The 23,953-nt window shown below is 39.5% G+C and overlaps 1 pseudogene; it reads right to left on the reverse strand.

Moving 5' to 3' along the window:
- Nucleotides 1-137: 137 nt before the first annotated feature.
- Nucleotides 138-20,151, reverse strand: LOC115868633 (annotated as a pseudogene).
- Between the last annotated feature and the right edge of the window lie 3,802 nt (nucleotides 20,152-23,953).

The following is a 23,953-nucleotide window of genomic DNA, read 5'->3' on the forward strand; positions in this document are numbered from 1 at the left end:
TATTACTAAGTGTTACAAGTCCTCTTGGTAAGCAAGGTTATGCCATTTGCGTACTTGGGTTGCTATAAGCCCTTTTCCAATTTTAATACTTTTTTTCACCAAGTGAAAAAGTTTTTTATTAGAGGTGGGAGGGAGATTCAAGTAAGGAGTGGTCCTGGGAGTGAGTCCCACACAGCATAGGTTGAGAGTTGAGGATATCACAGTAAAGAGGGGCAGGTCATGAACAAAATCACCATCCCCAAGGGGGCTCAGCCCTGAAGAAACACTGGGCTAGATAATGAAAACTGTGCATTGACAAAGTACAGCAAGATGTGGGCAATTCAGCCTATGGACTAGCACACAGTGAGCAGGGCTCCTTTGTTGAAGGAAGGATGGAAAGTGATGAGCTCGGCATATGTCCCTGGCTCCCTCTCGTTAATGCTATAGGGCTGTTCCCAGTGCAAAAAGGGAGAATGGCTAATTTACCAACCTGCACTGCGAATTTCCTTTCATGGGCACAGCCAAACGCTCTTCACTGATGTCCAAGACTGTGCCTCTCCCCCAAGTCTTTTCTTTATTTCTTGTATCTCTATTATTTTCGCAGACAGCTCTACCAAAATTGTGGCTGACTTGGCACCTCCAACACATCCCTTTCGCTTAATGTTCTGGAAAGGATAAGGAGTTAATCAGTGACTCCCTTAACACAGTGAGCAGCAGACTGTTTCATTCAAAGTTCCAGCAGCCAGCTGCCAGGACACTGGCAGCAAGTCCATCTTTCATAGGGCAATATTTGGGTCTCCCAGACTTGAAAGACAGCTGAAGTTAGCCATGTTTTTGTTGCTATCTGATTCCAGAGCAGCTTGATAATCCCACCTCTTCAGAAACAGTGAAGAGAGACACACGTCTCTGTTGATACAAGAATGACACAGGAATAGCAGCATACGCAGGTGAAGCAGAGAGCAGCTATCTCTGAGTGGAGGCTCAAGTCAAGCTGGTGACAAGTGTGTCCCCAGGGTGACAGAAAATTTGGGCACAACCAAAAGACAAGGAAGTGGGGACAAAAGTCCAGATAGGAATGCAGTCTGGCAGCCACAGCCAGTACAGAGGCACTGAGGGGCATCCAGTCCAGGGCCACCATATTTTGCTGGGGTGGTACTTCACTGCTTATTTGCTCAACTTACAAATTGAGTAAGTATAGTGAAAGGATACAATCCTGATGTACACATTTCTTGATTTTAAACTATGTATAATTATCTGATTCTATTCAAAAAGCAGTCTTTTTGAATGCACAGCTTCCCCAAGAGCCCAGTTAAGTGTTTTGGATTTCCCATTTTTGCAATGCCATCCATGTTTTTTTATGGTCCACACAGTTCAATCTGACATCAGCAATGATACTCTGGGTCCATGTCTTCTTCTGAATCAAGAGTGAACTTTTGGGCAGGTCTCTGCTGAAGTTTTGCTGCAAACATTTTTAATTACCTTCAACATTTTATTTTCATGTGATATTAATAGTTATTCAATAATTTCCAATTCTGTGTCACCTTTCTTTTGAATGGGTACCATGTTTTACACTTGATTGGCAAGAGCTTTCAGTGTTGCATTGGTTTGTTAAAACATCAGAATTGGTCTTCTGCCAAGTTTTGGAGCTTTGCTTTGTACTAATTCCTTCAGTGTTGGTGTTAGGTTCCATCAAGTGAGTTCTGACCCATATTAACCTAATACACAGCAGAATGAAACACTCCTGTCTTGCACACTCCTCACAATTGCTCCATGACCGAGGTTATAATTGAAACCATGGTGTCAATGCTTCTCTTTGACATACTTCCTCTTCTTCACTGCCCTAGCACTTTACCAAACATGCTATCTTTCTCCAAGGACTGGTCTCTCCTAACAGTATATCTTAAGTATGTAAGATAGAGTCTTGGCTCCAAAAGGCTTGTCATCTTTGACACTAAGGACCGCTTTTGCAATGCTTCTTACAGGACAGAATGATTTGTCCTTCTTCTTCAGTCTTCTTTATTCAATGTCAACTTTCACATGCATATGAGGTAATTGAAACCATGGCTTTGGGCAGGTGCATCTTAGTCCTAAAAGTAATATCCTTTATTTCCAATACTCTAAAGCGGTCTTGCGCAGCAGATTTACCTAGTGCAACACCTCTTTTGTCAAACAAGACAAAATCCTTGACAACTTCGACCTTTTCTCCATTCATCATGATGTTACCTATTGGTCCAGTTGTGAAGATTTTGGTTTTCTTTACATTGACTTGTACTCCATACTGAAGGCTGTAATCCTTGATCTTCAACAGCAAATATTTCAAACCACTTGAAAGCAAGGTTGTTTCATATGCATAGTGAAGGTTGTTAACGTGTCTTTTCTCCAATCCTGATGCCACATTGTTCTTAATATAAACCAGCTTCTCTGATTGTTTGCTTAGCATAGAGATCGAATAAGTATGGTGAGAGGGTACAACCTTGATGCACACATTTCCTGATTTTAAACCATGAAATTCTGTTCTCTTTAGTCCCTCATTGTCTTTTCAAAACTGCTTGTTGATCCATGCAGAAATTCCACATGAGCATAGGCAATGTTCTGGAATTCCCACTATTCTCGAGGTTACTCATAGTTTGTTATGATCCACACAGTTGAATGGCTTGGCATAATTAACGAAGTACAAGCAAATATCTTTCTGGTATTCTCTACTTTGAGGCAAGATCTATCTGACATCAGTAATGGTATCCCTCATTCCATATTCTCTACTGAATCCAGCCTTAAGTTTGGCCAGCTGAAACCACTGTTACATCATCTTCAGTAGAATTTAGTTGCATATAAACAAGTAAACCATATCAGTGATATTGTCCTATAATTTGAGCATTCTGTTAGTAACCTTTCTTCAGAAAGCATACAAATATGGATCTCTTCCAGTCAGTCGACCCAGTGGCTATCTTCCAAATTTCCTGACATAAACAAGTGAGTGCTTTTTCAGCTTGTTGCAACATTTCAATTGGTATTCCATGAATTCCGGAAGGAAGCCTTGTCGTTTTTTTCCCTAAATTTTTAGAATACTTTTATTGGGGACTCTTACATCTCATCACAATCCATACATTTCTCCAATGTGTCATTTGCACATATGCCACCATCATCCTTTTCAAAGCATTCTCTTCCCACTTGAGGCCCTGATATCAGCTCCCCGTTTCTTCCCCATCTCTCCCCCACCTGCCTCCCTCCCGAACCCTTGATAAGTTATAGATTATTTTTTCCATATCTTACATTATTCCCTGTCACCCCTCACCCACTTTTCCGTTATTCGTCTCCCTGGGTAGGGGTTCTAGTTGATCTTTGTGATCAATTTCCCCTACTCCCCACAGTCTCCCCTAATCTTCCTGGTATCTCTACTCTCCTTGTTTTCCCTGAGGGGTTTTTCTATCCTGGATTCCCTGTGTTTTAGGCTCTTACCTGAAGCAGTGTGCATGCTCTGGTCTAATCCAATTTGTAAGGTAGAATTGAGGTCATTATAGTGGGGGGAAGGAAGCACCAAAGAGCTAGAGGAAAGTTGTGTGTTTCATTGGTGCTATACTACACCATGACTGGCTCGTCTCTTCCCTCTGATCCCTCTGTGAGGGGATGTCCAATTTTCTACAGATGGGCATTGGGTCTCCACTCCATGCACCACCACCCCCAATTCATCCTGGGTATGTTTTTATTCTGGGACTTAGATGCCTGATACCTGATCCCATAGATACCTCATGATCACACAGGCTGGTGTACTTCTTCCATGTGGGCTTTGTTGCTTTTCAGCTAGATGGCCTCTTTTCAACTTCAAGCCTTTAAGACCCCAGATGCTATGTCTTTTGGTAGCCAGGCACCATCACTTTCTTCACCACATTTGCTTATACTCACATTTTGTCTCCTGCGATCATGTCGGGAAGGTGAACATCACAAAATGCTGGATTTTTAGAACAAAATGTTCTTGTGTTAAGGGAGTACTTGAGTTCGGGTCCAATGTCTATCTACAATCTTAATTCTTAACATACAGATATTAGTACATAGTTATATTCCCCTCTCATTATATATATATATTTACATATGTACATGCCTGTATTTAGGCCTCTATAAATGTCCATTTCCTCCTGGTTCTTTCTGCTATTTCCTTTTTACTTCCCACTTGTCCAACCATCATGTTTGGCCTTCATTCAGGTTTAGTAATTCCTTGCTGCTACATTGCCCTTGATTGAGCCCCACTAGGCATCCTACGACCTTCCTTCCTTTGGTTTTAGTTCACTTTTTGTTCCCTTGTAGTGGGTTGGTCCCCCACCCTTTCCTTTATCCCACCACCCCTTCTACTGTACTCCTCTGGAACAATTGGTCCCGTTCTTTTCATCTCCAAATTATTTATCCTGCCTATCTTATCTAGATAGACATGCAGATAAATTAATAAGTGAAAAAAACATGCAAAGCCAAATAAAACAACAAAGGAAGTCAAAACCAACAAAACAACAACAGCAGCAGAAAGCAAGAACAAAATAACAATAACAAAAGGAAAGCCACTGATAAAAATGGAAAAGCCTATAAATAGTTTAAGGTCTGTTTTTTGGCTTTTATGAGTGTTTTCCAGTTGAGTCTGATGGGGTGCCACACTCTGTATCCCAAGTCTATTTTGGTATTCCCTGGGAGTTTCCCCCTCTGCTCCCCCTGCTGCTCTGCTGCATGCCCTCAGTGCCTTACCCCAGTGTTATGGGCCCAGACCCTGCACGATTCTCACACTGTGTCTCCAATGCTGTCCCCCGCATCATCATGGTTAAGTGACGGATGTCACTGTGCTGGGGCCAGCCCTATGGTCCTCCTTTAGCGTTGTCTGCTCTGATCAGGAACATCGTCCTTGGGGCTTGGTGGGCCTGGATGTCTTCTCCTCCCTCTACATCCCATTGCATTTCTTCTATGTGCTCTAATACGACGCACCCCTCTCCCCAAGCTGTAGCCCCAGTGCTGTCCTCTGAAGTGCATTCTTCAGGGGGTGGGGTGGGGTTGGTATCCACATAGTTTGGATTGGAGCCTGCACTGTAGACCTCTCTGTTGGTTCCCTGGTACATGCCAGTATTTTGTATTCAAGTCTTGGCACATTGGGTTGAAGCCTGGTATCTCTCCTTCTCCTGTGGAGATATAAATAATCCCCTCCCCTGAGTGGATTAGTGCCCTGCTCCCCCCCATGCATGTCTTTTTGCCCCCTTTCTTTCCCCCTCTTATTTAGTTGGCTGCTATATGTATCCCAGTATTGGGTTTGGTCCCTGCCATAGTTGCTGGACCTCATCTCAGGGATGTATGTATATAGTAGCTTTTCCTATGCCCCATTTTTGTTGTTGTTGTTGTTTTAAGCTTACCTCAGTGGACTCATGTTGTACATGTCGTTTTGTGCTTTACTAATTCACTTAGTATGATTTCCTCCAGTTCTTCCCATGCGGAATGTGCTCCATGCATTCATCACTGCTTTTTAGGGATGCATAGAATTCCAATGTAAGTCTGTACCACAGTTTTTTGAGCCATTCATCTGTTGATGGAAATTTGGGTTGGTTCCAACTCCTTGCAATTGTGAACTGTGCCACAATGAACATTGGGACGCAGATATCTGGCCGTGGTTTGTTTCTTGCCTCTTCTGTGTATATGCTTAGTAGGGGGATTGCTGGGTCATATGGTAGCTCAATTTCCATCTGTTTTAGATATCACCAATCAATTTCCGTGATGGCTGTACATACCTACAGATTCACCAGCAATGGATGAGAGTACCTATCTCACCAAAGCCCCTCCAACACTTGTTACTTTCTGACTTTTTGAATTGTGCTATCTTTGAGGGTGTTAGGTGGTATCTCATAGTTGTTTTAATTTGCATTTCTCTATGGCTAAAGATTGGGAACATTTTCTCATGTTTATTGGCCACTCGGATTTCTGTCCCTGTGAAACTTCTGTTCAGGTCCTTTTCCCAACTCCACAGTGGGCAGTTAGTTCTTTTCCTATTGTAAGCTTGAAAAGTATTGTAGATTTTCATTATAAAACTTGAGTTTGATGTGTCATTGCGAAAGATGTTTCCCAGTCTGTGCGCTCTCTTATTTCTCCCTTGGTGAATTTGTTTGATGTCCACAGGTGCTTTGTCTTCAGTATATCCCACTTGTCAATTTGTGTCTTCTTGTATTTTTATCCTTCCCTACTTCCAATAGCCTATGTATTCCCGGTGGCAAGGTTCTTAGGTTTGTCCCAATTCCCTCATTAATAGCCCTAATTGTTTGAGGTTTTACTTCAAGATCTGTGATACACGTTGAGTTTATTCTTGTGCATGGAGTGAGGTAAGGGTCTTGCTTCATTTTTCTGCAGGTAGATACCCAGTTTTTTTCTAGCCCCACTTATTAAAGAGGGCATCTGCTTCCAATTTGATAGTTTTGGGGCCCTTGTCAAAGAACAGTTGCCTGTATGCTGATGTTTTTATTTCTGGTCTTCAGTTCTTTTCCATTGGCCTGAATATCTGTCGTTATACCAGTACCACACTATTTTGACCACTGTGGCCATATTGTATGTGCTAAAGTCAGGTAGAGCAAGTCCTCCCACTCTGTCTTTCTTCTTGAGGAGTTCTCTGTTAATGCTGGGCTTCATCCCTCTCCATATGAAGTTGGTAATCAGTTTTTCAGTTCTTTGAAGAAAGATGATGGCATTTGTATAGGATAGCATTAAAATTATATCGTGCCTTGGGTACAACTGACATCTTTAACATAATGAGTCTTCCAATCCATGAGCATGGGATAGTCTTTCATTTGTTGAGGTCACTCTTGGTTCCTTGTAATAGTGTTCTGTAGTTTTCATCGTACAAATCTTTTGTTTTTTTAGTCAAGTATATTCCTAGATATTTCAATTTGTGCTTGGTTATTGTGAAGGGTACTACCTTTTTTATACCCATTTCCTGGTCTTGTCTGATGTTTGTAATAGTCCGATAGACTTCTGTTTGTTGTTCTTGTATACTGCCACTCTGCCATATGCCTCTATTGCTTCCAACACTCCACTTGTGGAGTTTCAGGGATTTTTGATGTATAAAATCATATCATCTGCGAATAATGATAGTTTCGTCTCTTCCTTCCCCAGACAAATAATTTTGATGTATTTTCTTTGTCTTATGTTGTTAGCTAGGACCTTCAGTACAGTGTTAAATAGGAGTGGGGGCTACGGGTATCCTTATCTGGTCCCTTTTTCCTGTGGAATTGTTTTCATCTTTTCTCCATTGATTACCACGTTGGCTGTTAGTGATTCATATATAGCTTGTATAATATTAAGGAATGTCCCTTCTATTCCTATATTCTTGAGTGTCTTAAACAGGAATGGGTGTTGGATGTTGCCAATGCTTTTTCTTCATCTATCAATATTATCATGTTGTTCTTACATTTTTTTCTGTCAATATGGCGAATAACACTAATGGTCTTTTGTATGTTGAACCATCCCTTCATCTCTGGTGTGAATCCCACTTATTCATGGTGACTTACTTTATTTTATATGCTTTTGTATTCATTTGGCCAGTATTTTGTTAAGGATTGTTGCATCAATGTTCATTAAGGATATTGGTCTGTGGTTCTCAATTCTTGTGGGATATTTGCCCAGTTTAGATATCATAGTTATACTAGCCTATAGAAAGAGTTTGGGAGTTTCTGTCTTTTTCTATGTTCTGGAAGAGTTTGTGTAGGATTGGTGTCAGTTCGTCCCTGAATGCTTGGTAGGATTCTCCTGTGAAGCCATCTGGCCCAAGGATTTTTTTTGTTGGTCATTCCTTAATAACTTTGTCTATTTCATTAATTGCTATGGGTTTGTTGAGGTTCTTGACATCCATCTGGGATAAACTAGGGAGGGATTTTTTTCCCAAGTATTTGCTCATGTCTTCCAAGTTGTTGAATTCGTTAGAATACAGGCCTTCATAGTACTGTGTAATTATCCTTTGGATTTCATTAGTGCCCGTTGTAATGTCCCGTTTCATCCCCAATCCTTGCTAATTAAATTTGTTCCTTCCTTTCTTTTGTTAGGCTTACCAGCAGCCTCTGAATTATGCTAATCCTTTTAAAGAACCATATTTTAGCTGCAATATTTTTCCCATAGTTTTCTTGTTTTCCCTCTCCTGAATCTCAGCTTTGATTTTTATTATTTCTTTTATTATTTTATTATTGGTAGGATTGTTCTATTGACACTGCTGTAATTGGTGTAAGCTTTATGCCAGCATATAAACCACAAGTCTCTCTTCCTTTTTCATGTGTGCATGTATTGCTATCAGCCTTCCTCTGATAAACATCTTTGCTGTATCCCAGTTTTTGGCACATAGTATTTTCATTCTCGTGGGTTTTTGGAAACTTCCTGATTTCATATCTGATCTGAGTCAATACCCACTCCTTTTGCATTAGAGAACTATTCATCCTCTAATTGTTTCCTTTATCGTACTTCTGTTGATTTCGTACCTAATAGCACAGTGGTCAGAGCAGGATGCCTGTATAATCTCTATGTACTTGAATTTGCTCGTGTTCAACTTGTGTCCTAGCATGTGGTCTAGCTTTGATTATATGCCATGTGGACTTGAAAAGAATATTAACTTTTTTGCATTTGGTGGAAAGCTCTGAAAATATCAATCAGGTCAAGTCGTCCAATTGTGCTGTTTAGACCTGTAGTCTCTTTGTTGAGTTTCTTTCCCTCTGATCTGTCTTTTTCAGAGAATGGTGTATTAAAGTCAGCCACTTTAATTTTTGAGCCTGTGATTTCTTTTATTATCTTTTGGAGTGTTTATTAATTTCATGGGTCTCTCATTTGGCATGTATATATTTATTATGCTCACTGGTTCTTGGTCTACTGTTCCCTTGAGCATTATAAATAGTGCCCCTCCCTGTCTCTTGTTATGGCTTATAACTTGAAATCAATTTTGTCAGACATTAAGATTGCTACCCCTGCGTTTTTTGCTTTGCCATTTGCTTGGTACATTTTTCTCAAGCCTTGAATTCTCAACCGGATTTTTCTGCAAGCTTGAGTTGTGTCTCCTGTAGCAGCAGATAGATGTATTATGTTTTCTGAGCCAGTCTATTAGCCTCTGCCTTTTAATGCCTGAGATCAGTGCATTGATGTTCAGTGTTATTACATCCATCTGTGAATTCTGTAACTGCATCTTGTACCTTTTGTGTTAGTCGTTGTCCTACCTACCTTATTAGTTTGTGTTGTGTATGTGTGTGTGTTTCATTCTTTCCACTCTTGAGCTAATGATATCTTGGGGGCTGTTTTCTCTTTGTTACCAACTGGTTGAAGTTGTTCTATGTGATGGTCTGTTATTTGCACTCGGTGAATGTTGATCTTCTGCCCATACTGGGTCAACAAGGATCTTTTTTAGGACTTGGTTTCTTTTAATGTATTCTTTGAGTTTTTCCTTGTCTGGAAAGACTCTTCTCAATCTATTTTGATAGATAATTTAGGCGGGGATAGTATTCTTGGGTTTATTATTTTCCTTAAATTTTGGGAATATGTTACTCCATTTCCTCCTCTTCTTCATTGTGTCCGCTGATAGGTCTGAACATACTCTTACTTGGATACCTTTATAAGTGATTTTTTCCCCTAGCTGATCTTATGATCTTCTCTTCCTCATAACTGGATAATTGAACTATTATGTGTCTTGGTGACTTCTTCTTGGAATTCAGTCTGGCTGGTGTTCTTTCAGCCTCCTGAGTGGTTGCCTAATTTTCATTTATTAAACTGGGGAAGTTTTCCTCTAAGAATTCCCTTGCCATTTTCACCGTTGATTTCTTTGCTGTGTCTTATTCCAGTTGTCCAATTATTCTAATATTGTTCCTCTTCATAACTTCATACATGACTCTCAAGTTTTCTTCAGCTTCTCTGATTGTCTTATTTGACTGCTTTTCCTGTTTGTTGAGGTCTCCTTGGCTATACTCTGCCTCCTCAAGTCTGTTGGTAAAGTCTGTTAATTTGCTACTGAATTTTGCTATTTAATCACTTAAATCTTGTATTTCATTTAGGTGTGTTTCCTTTATCTACTCTATCATTTCATCCTTTTTGTGTATTGCTTCCCTCATATCCTGTATTATTCCAATCAGCATTCTGAAAATTTCTTTCTGTGACATCGTTAGGTTCATGACTTCTTCTGGAATTGTCTTCTGTTTCTCCTGCTTTTTCATTGTGGCTATTGGGGCTTGTTGCTGTTTATATGTTGTTTTAGAGGAGCCTGGTGCCATCTGCCAGAGTTGAAGAGCACTGGACTGTCTCTTGGGGAACTCATATGTGTGCTTCTATGAACTACCTGCAGGTAGCTGCACTGGGGAGGTCAGGATACCACTGTATCTTCCTGTGCTTTTACTCTTACCCCAGAAAACCAGTATGCCGTTATTTGTAATGTGTTTTATAGTTCTCTCATGGGTCACTGGTCAGGTGGTTGTGGGCCCAAGTGAATGGCGTTTCACTGGCTGACCTCTCTGTAAACTGCAGTGGTGTGTTTCACAGTGTTTTGAGTGCGTTGGATATTATGTGTTGGTTCTTTCTGCAACTGGAGTGCCACAGAGGATGTGTGTGTAGAACACCGTAGATGGCAGTCGGAATTATCCTAGTCTGAGAGATCACAGCGGAGGTTGGACAGATATTCTCACAGCACCAAGGAACACCACTGATGGTGGGCAGGAAATCCCCAAGTAACTTGTAGGGTCTTGGGGCATATACTGGTGTTCCCCCAGTTATTTAGAGGGGAAATCGCCCAGTCACTTGGGGTATGGTGGAGGATGGCCATGATTTCCCCAGCTGCATGTACAGCCAAGAGGTGTAGGCAAAAGCTCCCCTATCTGGGCTGTAAGAGTTGCCCTAGGTTGAGGGGAGTGGCCTGGAGCCGGAGTGGCTTGTGAAAGGAAAGAGAGGGAGAAGATAAAAAGAGAGAAAGGAGAAAACAAAGACAAGAGCTAATATGAAAAACAAACTAACACATACACACAAAATGCAAAGACAAAATAAAAGTAAAAATAGTCAAATAAAAGAAAACAACAAAAAAGTAAAACTGAAACTGCTGAGATTGTGGTGGGAAAGAGAGAAGGGATATAAGAAGCAGGGAAAAGAAGAAAAAGAGAAGAAAAATAGATAAAGAGATAACTGAGCCCCATACCATGCCATGTGTAGCACTGCCTCATTCCATGTGCAGCACTGTCACAGAGAGCAGGCTGTAGCTCTCCCCACTGAGTTGGCAGAGTTGCCCCAGGCAAAAGTTAGGGGTCTGGAAACCAGTAGTAGCATGTGGAAGGAAAGAGAGGGACAGGATATAAATGGAAAAGAAGAAAGAAAGAAAGAAGAAGAGAAAAAGAGAGAGAGAGAAAGAAAGGGGGGAAAAACCACAACTGTGCTAGCTAGAATTGACAGTGATAGGAAAGAGAAAAGAAAGAGTGAAGAAAAAAAACGTGTAAAGAGATAGCTGATCCCTGATTGCCTGAATGTGGGGCTGGAGGGGTTTAAACCTGAAAAGAAGAAAGGAAGAAGAAGTGGAAAAAAAGAGAGAGAAAATAAAATAAAGAGGAAGAAAGGGGGGGGAAACACCTGTGCTCGCTAAGATTGAGTGTGATGGGAGAGAAGAAATTGAGAAGGAAAAAAAGAGTAAAGAGACAGCTGATCCCTGATTGCTTGAATGTGGGGCTGGAGGGGCTTAAACCCTGCCCCAAGGTGGGAAGTTAGTGTGCCCTTTTAGTGCAGGGTCCCAGTGGTACTGGGAGAAATTGCCCTAGTTGGCAGAATCACCTTAGAGGCCAGACTGAGGTTTCCTCAGCATCTGGGAGCACTTAGATGGTTGTCACAGCTGCCTTGTGTGGTATAAAGCGCCCCCACAGATGGCAGGCTGGAGTTCCCCCTGTTATTTGGGTTGAGTTGCCCTGGGCAGAGTGTAGTGGCCCAGAAACCAGCAGTGCAATATGAAAGGAAAGAGAGAGAGAGAAGAGGAAAAGAGAGAAAGAAAGAAAGAAAGAAAGAAAGAAAGAAAGAAAGAAAGAAAGAAAGAAAGAAAGAAAGAAAGAAAGAAAGAAAGAAAGAGAAAAACATAAAACAAAGCTGGGCTGGCTGAGACTGACTGTAGTGGGAAAGATAGAAGGGTGGAAGAATAAAGAGAGAAGATAAAGAGTTGTAATAAGGAGATAACTGATGCCTGGCTTTGGGGCCAGAGGAGTTACAATCCTGCCTCAAGGTTCCGGGATGGTGTGCCCGCTTGGTGTAGGGTTTCACAGATGCTGGGCAGAATTACCCTCAAAAGAAAGATCACAGCAGAGGCTAGGCAGTGGTTCGTTCCCACAGTGTTGTTGAGCACTGGAGTCACTGGTATAGCTGCCTTGTGCTGCATTGCTGCATGAAGCACTGCAGCAGAGTGGGGTACGTTCCTTCAGCCCCATGTAGGGCCCCAGGACAGGTAGGACCTCCCTACCTGTGTGTAGGATCACAGAGAGTGGAGCTGGGTTTGTTGTTTTAGCTTGTGCCAGGACCACTGATGCCCTAATAGCTCAGAGGTTGTTGTTGTTTTTTTCCTCCTGGCCAGCAGGAATTGAATTAAGTTATCCTCAAACTGAGGCTTGTTATGTTGAAAGCCTCTGGGCTCTGTAGCTAACTTCTGGCCTTCCTTAGCAGGGGCTCCAGTATTCTGCTAATATGTGCTAAAGGACTCATTCTATCAGTTGCCTTAGAGTTAAACAGTGAACCTGGGATTTGCAGTTTTTACTGAGAAAATACTTTTCTTTCTTGTTATATAGTGCTTATGGAGTGCCCTTATTTGGGAGCTGTCATACTGATCCCCAGAGGAGGAGATCCAGCTTATCAGAGAGATTTTCTTCTCAGCCAACTGGAATTGAATTTTCCCCCAGGACTATGACTATCCGCTTATTTTCTGTCATACCATGACCTGACTCAGGTAAATTTCCTTACTTTTTTTCAATTGCTCCAAATCTATGGCTACCCGCTGACCCCGATCCCCAGGCTATGAGCTCAAGGCAGCTAAAAAACGCAGGGAGCCCTGGTGTGGGGTCTTGTGACTAGCTTTCAGAGATTTACATCATGTCTGGGATTATGTCCCTTTTAAAAGGGCATCAGCCTGGGGAAATCGCTACTCACTGCCAAACTGAAGCTAGAGTGATTTAGTGTGTTCTTGGTTCGCATTGAGTGGAAATTTTTAAAAAACGGGGTTCAGGACAGATGTTAGTACCCTGATTCTAATTTCAGGAGTCCACCTCCCAGTCTCCTTCACCTTACCTCCCAGTTTTCTGGTCTGGCAGCAGGAGCTCTAGGTCGATGAATCTAACTAGACATCATCTTCTTGTGTCTCTCGGAGCCTTGTCTTGGACTAATTATTTCAATGCAGCTTGAACACCTTCTTTATGCACAATTGGTTCTTGCCCATATGCTCCTAAAATGCTGTCATGTCAACTAGGTTTTTTAATGTTTTGAAATCCTTTTTTGGCACAGCGATTCTGTGCTCTTTCAAGCTTTTTTGTTAATGCTTCTTGCATCATTCAATATTTTACCCATTGAATTTTCAATACTGCAACTCAAGACTTCAATTTTTTCTTGAGTTCTTTCAGTTTAAGATATGCTGAGCATATTCTTCCCTTTGGGGTTTCTAATTTTAGTTTTTTTTCACATTTCATTATTATATGTGGCTTTGTCTTCTCACTCTGCCCTTTGAAATGTTCTATTAAACTCTGACTTCATCCTTTCTTCCATTAGCTTTAGCTACTCTACAATAAAGAAAAAGTTTCAGAGTCTCATCTGACATACCCTTTGGTCTTTTATTCCTTTTCTGCCTTTTTTAGTAACCTTTTCCTTTTTTCATGAATGAGGTTCTTGATGTCATCCCACAGTTGGGAGGTCTTCTGTCATTAGTGTTCAAAGACTCAATTCTGTTCTTAAAATTCAGGTGGGATTATTCAAGTTCATATTTTAGTTTTCGTGGACTTGTTTTAAATTTCTTAAGCTTTCAGCTGAACTTATATATGAGCAATTTATGGTCTATTCCACAGTTAGCCCCTGGCTTAATTTTAATGGCTGATATGTAGCATTTCCAGTGTCTCTTCCCAAAAATGTAGTCAATTTGATTTTTGTGTACTCCATCTGAAGAAGTCCATGTGTCTAATTGCTCTTTGTTTTATTGAAAAAAATTTCTGTAATATTTCTACTTTCTTAGGTTTTGCAAAATTCTATCATGTAATCTCTAGCTTCATTTCCATCACCAAGTCTATATTTCCCCACCGCTATTTCTTTCTTTTTGTTTCCAAAGTTTGCATCCCAATTGTCAATAATTATCTTGATTGCACATTGGATCAATTTCTGACTGAGGTTGTTAGTAGTATTCTTCAATTTCTTCATCATTAGTTTTATGGTTAGTAAATAAACTTTATTAATTGATTTAATTTCCTTGATGATGGAATATCTTAAAACCATTATTATAAATGGTTAATTTATGACATTCCTCCTGAATTTGTCATTCCTGCATAACAAATCATATTACCTGGCTCAAAATGGCCAATACTATTCCATTTCAACTCTAATACCTAGGATATCAACCTTTATGCATTGTATTACATTTTTATGATTTCCCTTTTTTCCTAAAATCATACATTGTGTGTATCCCACATTCTGATTATTAATGGATGTTTTCAACTCAAATCTTGCCCTATCAGTAAATAAAGTTCCTAAAATATTTGCCCTATCCATTTTCCAACATAATATTTCAAGGGACTTATACTCCCAAAAGCTCATCTTCCAGCACTATATAAGACAATATTCTGTTGCTCTTCACAAAATTTAGTGGCTAATACCCTTAACAGCAGATTTTAAATTCCTTCTTTCCAGACTGCTTTTATTATAAAAGCACCCCAAAAGCCTAGCCACCATGGGTCACCCTGCTGTTATTTAACATACCAGCAGTATAGCAGTAGGTGGCATACCAGCAGGTAGAAAATTTTTCAGCATCACATCAACATTCAGGTCTCCAGAGCATGACAAACTAGCAAACTGGCAGACAAATTGAGAAGAAGATTGACTGAGTTTTTATTTAAAGAGGTCTGTAATCACGAGGCAATTTTTTTTCTTTTCTTTTTTTTTTTATTAATCCCCTTTCTTTTTTTGCTTTTCTTTTTTTAAAACATTTTATTAGGGGCTCATACAACTGTTATCGCAATCCATACACACATCAATTGTGTAAAGCTCATTTGTACATCATTCTCAAAACATTTTCTCTCCACTTAAACCCCCGACATTAGGTCCTCATTTTTCCCCTCCCTCCCCGCTACCCCCTCCCATGAGGCAATTTTTTATTAGGAAATGAAAAACAATGTCAATAAAGAATCCAATATGGGAATGCCTGTGATTTCTTGAGTTTCAGTCATTTGATGTATAAAATCTAGAGATATGAGAAAAGGTTATAATTTTAAAATAATAAAAGTGATTTATACTGTGATAAAAAGTGATAAAATATATACACTATAGTATTTTATAACTTACCAAATTACTTTGTATTTCTTATCTCATTCAAAGTTTCATGATATATTGTTGTGGTTGGGATACAAGTTTCCATGGACAGTAGCTACCTGGGACTGCCTGTCACCCTCACTGACATTGTCAATTCTGACTCATAGTGACCCTGTAGGACCAGGGAAACGCACCTTTTCTTTCAAAGACTGTAACTCTTTTTTTTCCCCCTCATAAGTTTGGGGTGTATGAGAGAAGTTGACAAGTAAAAACAAGTCAAGTTCAGAAACTATTAAGGATACAGTCGTTTTGCCTACAGCAGCACGTCTCCTCAGCCATGCTGGTAGGCATATCTCTTTCTGATCCTGAATTTCTCTCTTGCTATTGTTCTCTCACCCACATGGCCCCTTGGCTTCTTACCTATTCAGGAAAATATTACAAAGCTTCCTTAGCACCGATAAACGCTTAAAGTTTACCCCATTCTAAAAGCCACCCACATGGCTAAAGGTAGTCAGTTTTACTCATCTTTTGGGCTGGGAAGCTTGCTGCTCATTCTCATGATCTCAGTGCTGGAGCCTCTGTTGCCTTTACTCTTGCCTCGCCTTCATGTAGGACTGACATCACTTTATACAAGGATCTCCCATACACTCTACTGGTGGCTCTTCTTTCTTTGTGGTTATAAGATTCTTCTTCCTGCATCTTAGAGGGTCCACTTTATACCAGAGGAATGGTAAAACTGATCAATCCTTCCTTAAAGTCCTCTATACCTTATTTGCATGTCATTTGGTGGGAGATACAAAGACTTTGGATAGAAGAGCCATACCAAGTAATTTCCTTTCATTATAGCACCCTAAATTCCCAAACTCACTGCCGTCAAGTCAATGCCAACTCATAATGACCCTATAGGACAGGATAGAATTACATCTATGAGTTTCTGAGACTGTAACTCTTTTTTTTTTTGGCTTTTTAACTTTCTTTTTAATGTTCCACTCCTCTTCTTGTTGTTCTTCTTTGTTACATTTCTATTCACACCTAATCTACATTTCATACAATTTAATAGTTCAATCATTCAGTCATATTGAGAAAAAATTATAGCAATATTACAACAATCAGTTTAAGAACACACCTCCAAATATGATTAAATTGCCTTTAAAATGAGTTGTGTAAACACAATCAGTTATAGTCCCCCCACACACACTTTCATGGTCTACTCCCCAAATCCCCTCACCCTCCCTATCTCTCACCCCCACACACATACATTCCATATAAACTCTTGCATCAGTTATTAACTCTATGCATCCACTCCTTCTGTGCTTCATAAACTGGAAAACCCAATAGAAATAATTTAAAAAATCAAATTAATGTGGTAAGGATAAAATAATATAATATAAAGATAAAAATACAAGTAATAAGTTAAAAAAAGAAGAGACTTCCCACAGTATTTAAAAAGCTAGGGAATAAATTTTTGCTTTGGAACACACAAGAGATACTTGCACCTAGAAGAAATTCAGGTTGAGTCAATAAGGAGGTCAGCTGAGTAGGTATCAGATTGAATGCAGCATAATCAAGATTACAACAATCTCTATCTGATAATAATGCTGTTTGAGATTTTTTCTTTTGAGTAACGGGGTCTACCAGCAGCTTAATCTAACTAGTTTCACAAAAAATTTCCTCTCCAATACTCTGTATATGTCACTCCATTGTCTTCTTGCATGCATGATTTCTGCTGAGAAATCTGAGGTTGTTTTAAATGCTGACCCTTTGTATGCAATTGATCTTTCTTCTCCAGCTGCTATTAGAATATTTTCCTTGCTGTTGATGTTAGACATTTTGACTACAACATGCCAGGGAGTTTTCCTTTTGGGATCACTTCTGGATGGGTTTCTCCATCTTCTTGAGTAATTAGCTTTTCCTCTTTAGAGATTGAGGAGAGTTCTCTTGCAGGAGCTCTTGGACTGTTCACTGTGTGGATATTTTTCTTATTCCTTTTCTGGAATCCCTATAAGACACACGTTGTTCCACTTTTTTTTTTTGGTCCTTCATTTGTCTCAAACTTTTCTCATCCTTTTTACATTTTTTTGGTTATTTCTTCATATGTTGGGTTTGAATTTATAGATTTTTCTTCTAGCTCACTAATTTGGGTTTCCTTTTCCTGGATTCTGTTTCTCTGTTCCTTTATACCACTGTGTTGTTCCTTTATAGTGTTGTTCAATTCTGCTCTTGTAGTGTTTGATTTTTGTGTTTCTGTTTGGAGTTTCTCTAGTGAGGTTACTAGCTTTTCTTTTGTTTCACTTTTTCTCTCAGACTCTTCCTTCAACTATTGCATGAGCACTATCATATCCTGTTCAATTTCAGGCACTGCATTTAGGTCTGGTTGGTATTCCGTTATTTGTCTGTTTCTCTTTTGTGTGTGTGTGCCAATAGCTTCCTTTGTTTTCCTGATATCTTGGTGTCAATAGCAGGGATGTTAGGTAGGTGGTGTTTTTTGGGAGTGGTTTACTCTGTTATGTTGTGCAGTAGAGGGGTGATGGACAATTTGTATCAAGTATCTGGGAGAATGTGTGAGATTAGGTGTTAGGGGAGCTATCCCAAAGTGGGTAAGTGTTATGGAGGGAGAGCAAAAGGAGCAGTAGGTAAAATAATGAGAGGGATTGGGTATTGTTATTTGGAAAGGAAGAGAGATTATGCCCTCAAAATTCCTGATTTGCAATGTTGCAGAATGGATTTCCAGTGATGGGGAGTGGGTATTTGATAGATAAAACTATTTTTCAAAAATATAAAAATAACATCAGATTTTGATTTTATGAGGATGAGTAGGAAAGAAATTGTTTGACGAGACGAAAAGTAAAGCTAAAAGATAGGTTAATAGTGTCATGAAATAAAACTTCATTTATTTAGATTAAAGAAAGGAAAATTAAAGGAAGGGGAAAGAGATGAAAGTTTTAAGAATAATAATAGGAAAAAATAGTAGTGTAAGATGCAGAACTGTTAATATGTTTGGACTCTAAGCTTTGCTCAGGAGCTTGTAAAACCTGCTACAGTTTCTTCTTGTTTTGTTTATGCTAATACATTGTTAATGGAACAAGTGTGTGGTGGCTACATTCCAGAGAAGTTTGAAAAGTAAAAAAAAAGAAAAAAGTCCTAGTGTGACTGTGTTTTTTAAGGGCTAAGGCTTTTTTGGGTGTTTTGGGATCAGAGGCTGTTCTGAGCTGTACCTCAGGGAATGGGGATTAGATGTGCTGAGTGGGGCTGGAGCTCCCTGGGCTTATGTTCTTTACTTATACCTGCTCTCAGCTGCCCTGCTGACTCACCCTACACAGCTCCATAAGAGATGACCAAGGGGATTCTAACTGGCAGACTTTGATGCTCCCTAATTTTGGCATATTTGTATCTACCTATCTTTATGCTGAAAATACTGTGGTCTGAAAGTGGAGGATATACCTCTCAGTGGCTTCTTTGTTCAGTTCTCCATTAAATCCCTTTCATGTATGCTCCTCGGTTGCCATCTTGATACTATAATTATTGACTGTAATATGTCATAGGAGTAGAGAGCCTCATATTCCTCCCATGGAGCAGCTGCTGTTTTCTAATTGCTGACATTTTGGTTACCACCCTAACTCATCACCCATTAGGCCACCAAGACTTCTCTATGGACTGTAGCCACTGTATTAAACATCAGTCACTGCAGTAAAAATCAGTTTGTAAAAAAAATGCTTTCTCTCTCTGATCATCAAACTATTCTGGAAGTTAATTGAAGCTCAAAGCCCTTAAATTTAAAAGCAATATAGGAAATGTGATTTTAGCATTCATATCCAATGAGAGTCAATATGTCTCAGCATTATTTGTTACATATAGTTAGTTAATTTGTTAGAGAAGCTCTGTGCCAGACTTCTGCCTAACTATGTAATATAAAATCAATGATAGCATAAATATAATAACTAGTATTCAATTCTTAGAGCCATTCTTATTTCATAAGCTGTAGCCGTATAGTTTGAGAATATTTACTTTGCTTAATTTAGAGGACGATGATGGAGTTAGGTAGCCAGCTTATGGTTAGGTGGGTTGTCCCTCCCATGCCTGCACAGACTCCCTAGGCCAGTGGTTCTCAACCTTCCTAACACTGCAACCCTTTAATAGAGTTCCTCGTGTTGTGGTGACCCGCCACGCACACACCATAAAATTATTTTCGTTGCTACTTCATAAATGTAATTTTGCTACTGTTATGAATTGGGTGACCCCTGTGAAAGGGTTGTTTGACCCTCAAAGGGGTTGTGATCCACAGGTTGAGAACCGCTGCCCTAGGGGAAGTTGGAAGGGAATCAGACAAACATTAGACACCCATGAAAACCCCTGGGTTGGGCATGGTTAAATTCAGGTGCCAAGCCAGGTGGATGGTACACCTGGGTTGCCCAAACTAGGCCCAGCACATTGCTCAGGTGTGCTAAACACAGCCAGTGGGGTCAACCAATACCTTCAAACTTGCCTGCCTGAGCAGGTGGGCTAGAATAAAGGCAGGAAGCACACTCTGATATTTCCTCTTTTTTCCTCTTCTCACTTACTCTTGCCCCCCACAAGCACTTGCTTGCACTGTGCCACACTCTCTCTGGCCTCAGTTCTGCATGTGTGGGTGCGCTGGTCCACAAATTTGCTCTTGTCCAGTTGTGAACTTCTGCGCAGCTTCTGCATGGTTTGGGACGCTTCACTGAAATAGCATGTACTCTTTTGAGACTGTAAAATCTGAAACTTCTCCCATTCTTCATAAAAATGCACTTAGATTGCAAACGGGCTTTGCTGTGAATTCTTTCTTGTGCAAATCCCAGAACCGAGGTATTATCTACTCAAGAAACCTCACAATGGCTCACCTTATTTTCTGTCATCAGAGTGTAAGAAACCCAGCCGGGAATCATGAACAATGATTAATTACCGTGTATAGCTATTAGTCAACATTGACTAGATAGCAATGAGTGAAATAGTTGGGGATATTCCCATTTCTTCTAAACAGAGTCCACAAAGCATCAGTAAAATTTGCTGTAATTTCACCTTTGCGTTTTTATTGTTGTTTTGAAACGATCTCCCATATCCTCTTTCAGCATGTCATTTGCTATTTCAACACTTTTCATGTGTAAAATTCCATGATGCCAACTACATCGTGATGTACATCTGCCTAATTCTCTATCCCCATAAGCAATAACTCAACACTTCTTACACAGTGGTTCATTCTTTTTCTGCTCCATTCTACTCTGCTAATCACAATTAAACATGCATTTCTATATATTCGCCTATCCTAGGTAATTTGTATAAATGAGTCAATACACCATTTGTCCTTTTGTGATTGACTTAACTTCACTGAGCATAGTATTTTCAAGATTCATCTCTGTGTCTGAATTTTATTTTTCTTTATGTCTTCCCCTTCTCTGTGTAAAGACATACTCAAAAAGGTAGAGGGGAGGGGACTTAATTGGGTAGTTCTTCCCATGAAATTGGAATGTTTCAAATTAATCATGATAAGTTATGGAGAATATATAGTGTTCAAAATAATGTTTAATATATATAAAGCCAGCCCTTTCTTCACTTACACACAGACACCCACATATATGTGTATACACCATTTGCTAGGAAAGATTACACTAATATCTGAGAAAAGGGGATTTTAAGATGGACTTATGAGTCAGGTAACACAATGCTCTAGAGATAGTTTCATCTTGACCTTATATTAAATGCTCTACCCAATCATTACAGCACGGCCACTTAGGAAATTTATTTGTTCCAAATTATCTTCATTTCTCATAAATTCAGTATAACTGATGTGGAATCAGGACTCTGGCACTGTGTGTCTTCTCCAGGAAAACAAGTAGTTATCAGAGTTCACAGCGAGCTCATCTTTTTTTATCATCTTCATAATTTTTCTAATTTTAGAAAACTGCAATAATACATTATGATTACATAAATGAACATTTCACTCATATAATTTTCATTTTAGCTTAGTGTTTAGTTATAATGATCCTCTATGGTTTATTCTAAGTTAATTTATACAACAACAAATTTCTAAGTTTAGTCTTTTTTTCAGATCTGGAAAATAAGCTAGGATTAAAGGTTAAATTTTAAATAAGAATACTTAACTCCAAATATATATATAGCATATTATTTTTAATTAATAAAATATTGATTTCTCAAAAGATCATGACTAAGTTACACATGTATAGAAATATAATAGTAATAATAATTAACCTTATGGCATAGTGAGTTATACTTTGGACTAAGAACCAAGAGTCAGCTGTTCAAAACTACCCACCATTCCATTAGAGAAAGATGAGGTTTTCTCCTCCTGCAAAGACTTACTTTCTCAAAAACCAACAGGGCAGTTCTACTCTGTCCTACAGGGTTACTATGATTCAGAATTAACTTAATGGCAGTGATTTATACACATACAACTTTCTACAAATTTAATTCTATCTACTTGTTTGAGGTAACTTCTATGTCATTCGCTTTTATAATGGAGATGATTCAAATGCGTTAAATATCTTATCCAAATTCAGAAACTGTTGATAATATGCACTGTGGGAAACAGAAAGATTTCTCCCAAGTCATCTCCCCCAAATATATGCTAGACTTAGGACAATGCTTGCAGCTAATGGTAAATGATTGTCAAGTTACCTCCCTGAAGGCAATCAGTCACCAGACAACTGTCTGTGCCCACCACAAGAGGGCCCCACTCCCTGCTGTTAAGGACAATGGGCTACTTCTCCCTAAAGGCTTGCAGTTATTGGTTTGGTTCCTGTAGGTGGGGTTTACACCCTGCTGATAATGGTTTCTATAGTGAGCCAGAGAACAGGTCAAACCTGCTCAGTGACGTCCAAAATTAGGCTGCCATCCTAAATCTAGGATCCACCCTTGACACATGTGGACCCACATTATCTCCCCTTCCTATTACGTGGATTCACCTAGATCACCCCACTCCCATTACTGTATTACCTATAGCACAACCATTTCCTGTGAGGTATGTCTTCACCTGTAATTAGAGGACTTGCATGTTTCCGGAGAATATAAAAGAATTGGTTAGCAATCTCTCTCTCTCTCTCTCTCTCTCTCTCTCCACATGGACCACCAAGGCTGAGGTAAGCATGCTACCATCAAATGTGTCTGATTCCATTATTTCAATCTCTTCTATCTCTCATGCTTTCTATGACTTTATTATAATTTTTACTTATTATCACTATACTATTGCACCTACGAGACCCATGATGATGTGTTATGGGCTGGTCAACCCTAACAATGCACACATATTTGCATAATTAAACTTTGATATAGGGAATTACATATTTTAATAAACATGTCCAATCTTTAAAATTTGTCTAAGTATACCCTTAAAAATATCTATAAGATATAATTCTGATTTTAACCAATCTTCAGAAATGACTGAGGTAGTTTATTGTGTCAACCTGGCCGATAAACACATGTGGGGTTAATTGAAGGGCAGAGGGATAAATGGCTCAGTTAGCCTCACCTTTCTAATTCTCAGGTCTCTTGCTTTGTGATGGTCAGACCCGGGTGCAGCTGCCTTAGCCAGTTCCCTGCTTTAGCTGGCAAGGCTTACTTCCTGCAAGACATTCCTGAGGCGAAGTCACATGGACCTACCCTGTTGTAGCCCTGGGTGTTGGAGCAGCCGTGTGGAAACCTCTGCCAGTGCTGAAATGCTTATACATTCACTGACTCGGCTTTCCATCCTGCAGTCAGCATCATTGTGTCTGTTTTGTGAGATGGAGGAAGACTTTATGGTTTGGTGTTGGACATATGGGTTAATGTTGGACTTGTGGGGTTGGGCAGATCTGGGTTGGGATGTTTTCTTGATGTGCACTTACCTTTTATATAAAACTCTCTCTTATGCATAAATTTCTGTGGATTTGTTTCTCTAAAGTACCCAGACTACCACAATTATTCACTGCTATTGAGTGGATTCTAACTCTTAGTTAACTCTTAAAGTAGAATAGAAATGGTTCGTGGGAATTTCAGGGTTGTAAATCTGTATGGAAGTAGATTTTGTCAACGTTCTCTTTGCCACCAGGACTCAGATATTACTAAACATGGAATAACATCAACACGATAAGCAGGGGTTTTCAGTACATTTTTAGTTTCATCATATAAAAATCGACTCATACTAAGAGGCATGACATCAAGACAAATGAAGATAGTGAGACAGGTTAAAGTTAAAGTTACCCAAGATTTTTAACTTATTAACAATTTGAGATAAGCAGATGGCATAATCTTGCTTATTAAAGAATAGGACTTTGAATACTAAGATGCCTGACCCAACCATGGTATTTTAAATTATCCAACTTGCATGTTAAAGATGAACACTGAATAAGGAAAACCAGAGAAGAATTAATGCATTTGAATCATGCTACTAGTGAAAAGTATTGAAAGCCCCATAGTCTATCTGTGGAACAAACAACTTTGTCTTGGAAGAGATATACCCATAATGTTCCATAGT

The sequence above is a fragment of the Echinops telfairi genome, unplaced genomic scaffold, assembly GCF_000313985.2.
Source record: "Echinops telfairi isolate 266 unplaced genomic scaffold, ASM31398v2 ScPeMD7_16;HRSCAF=60, whole genome shotgun sequence".
NCBI lineage: Eukaryota > Metazoa > Chordata > Mammalia > Afrosoricida > Tenrecidae > Echinops > Echinops telfairi.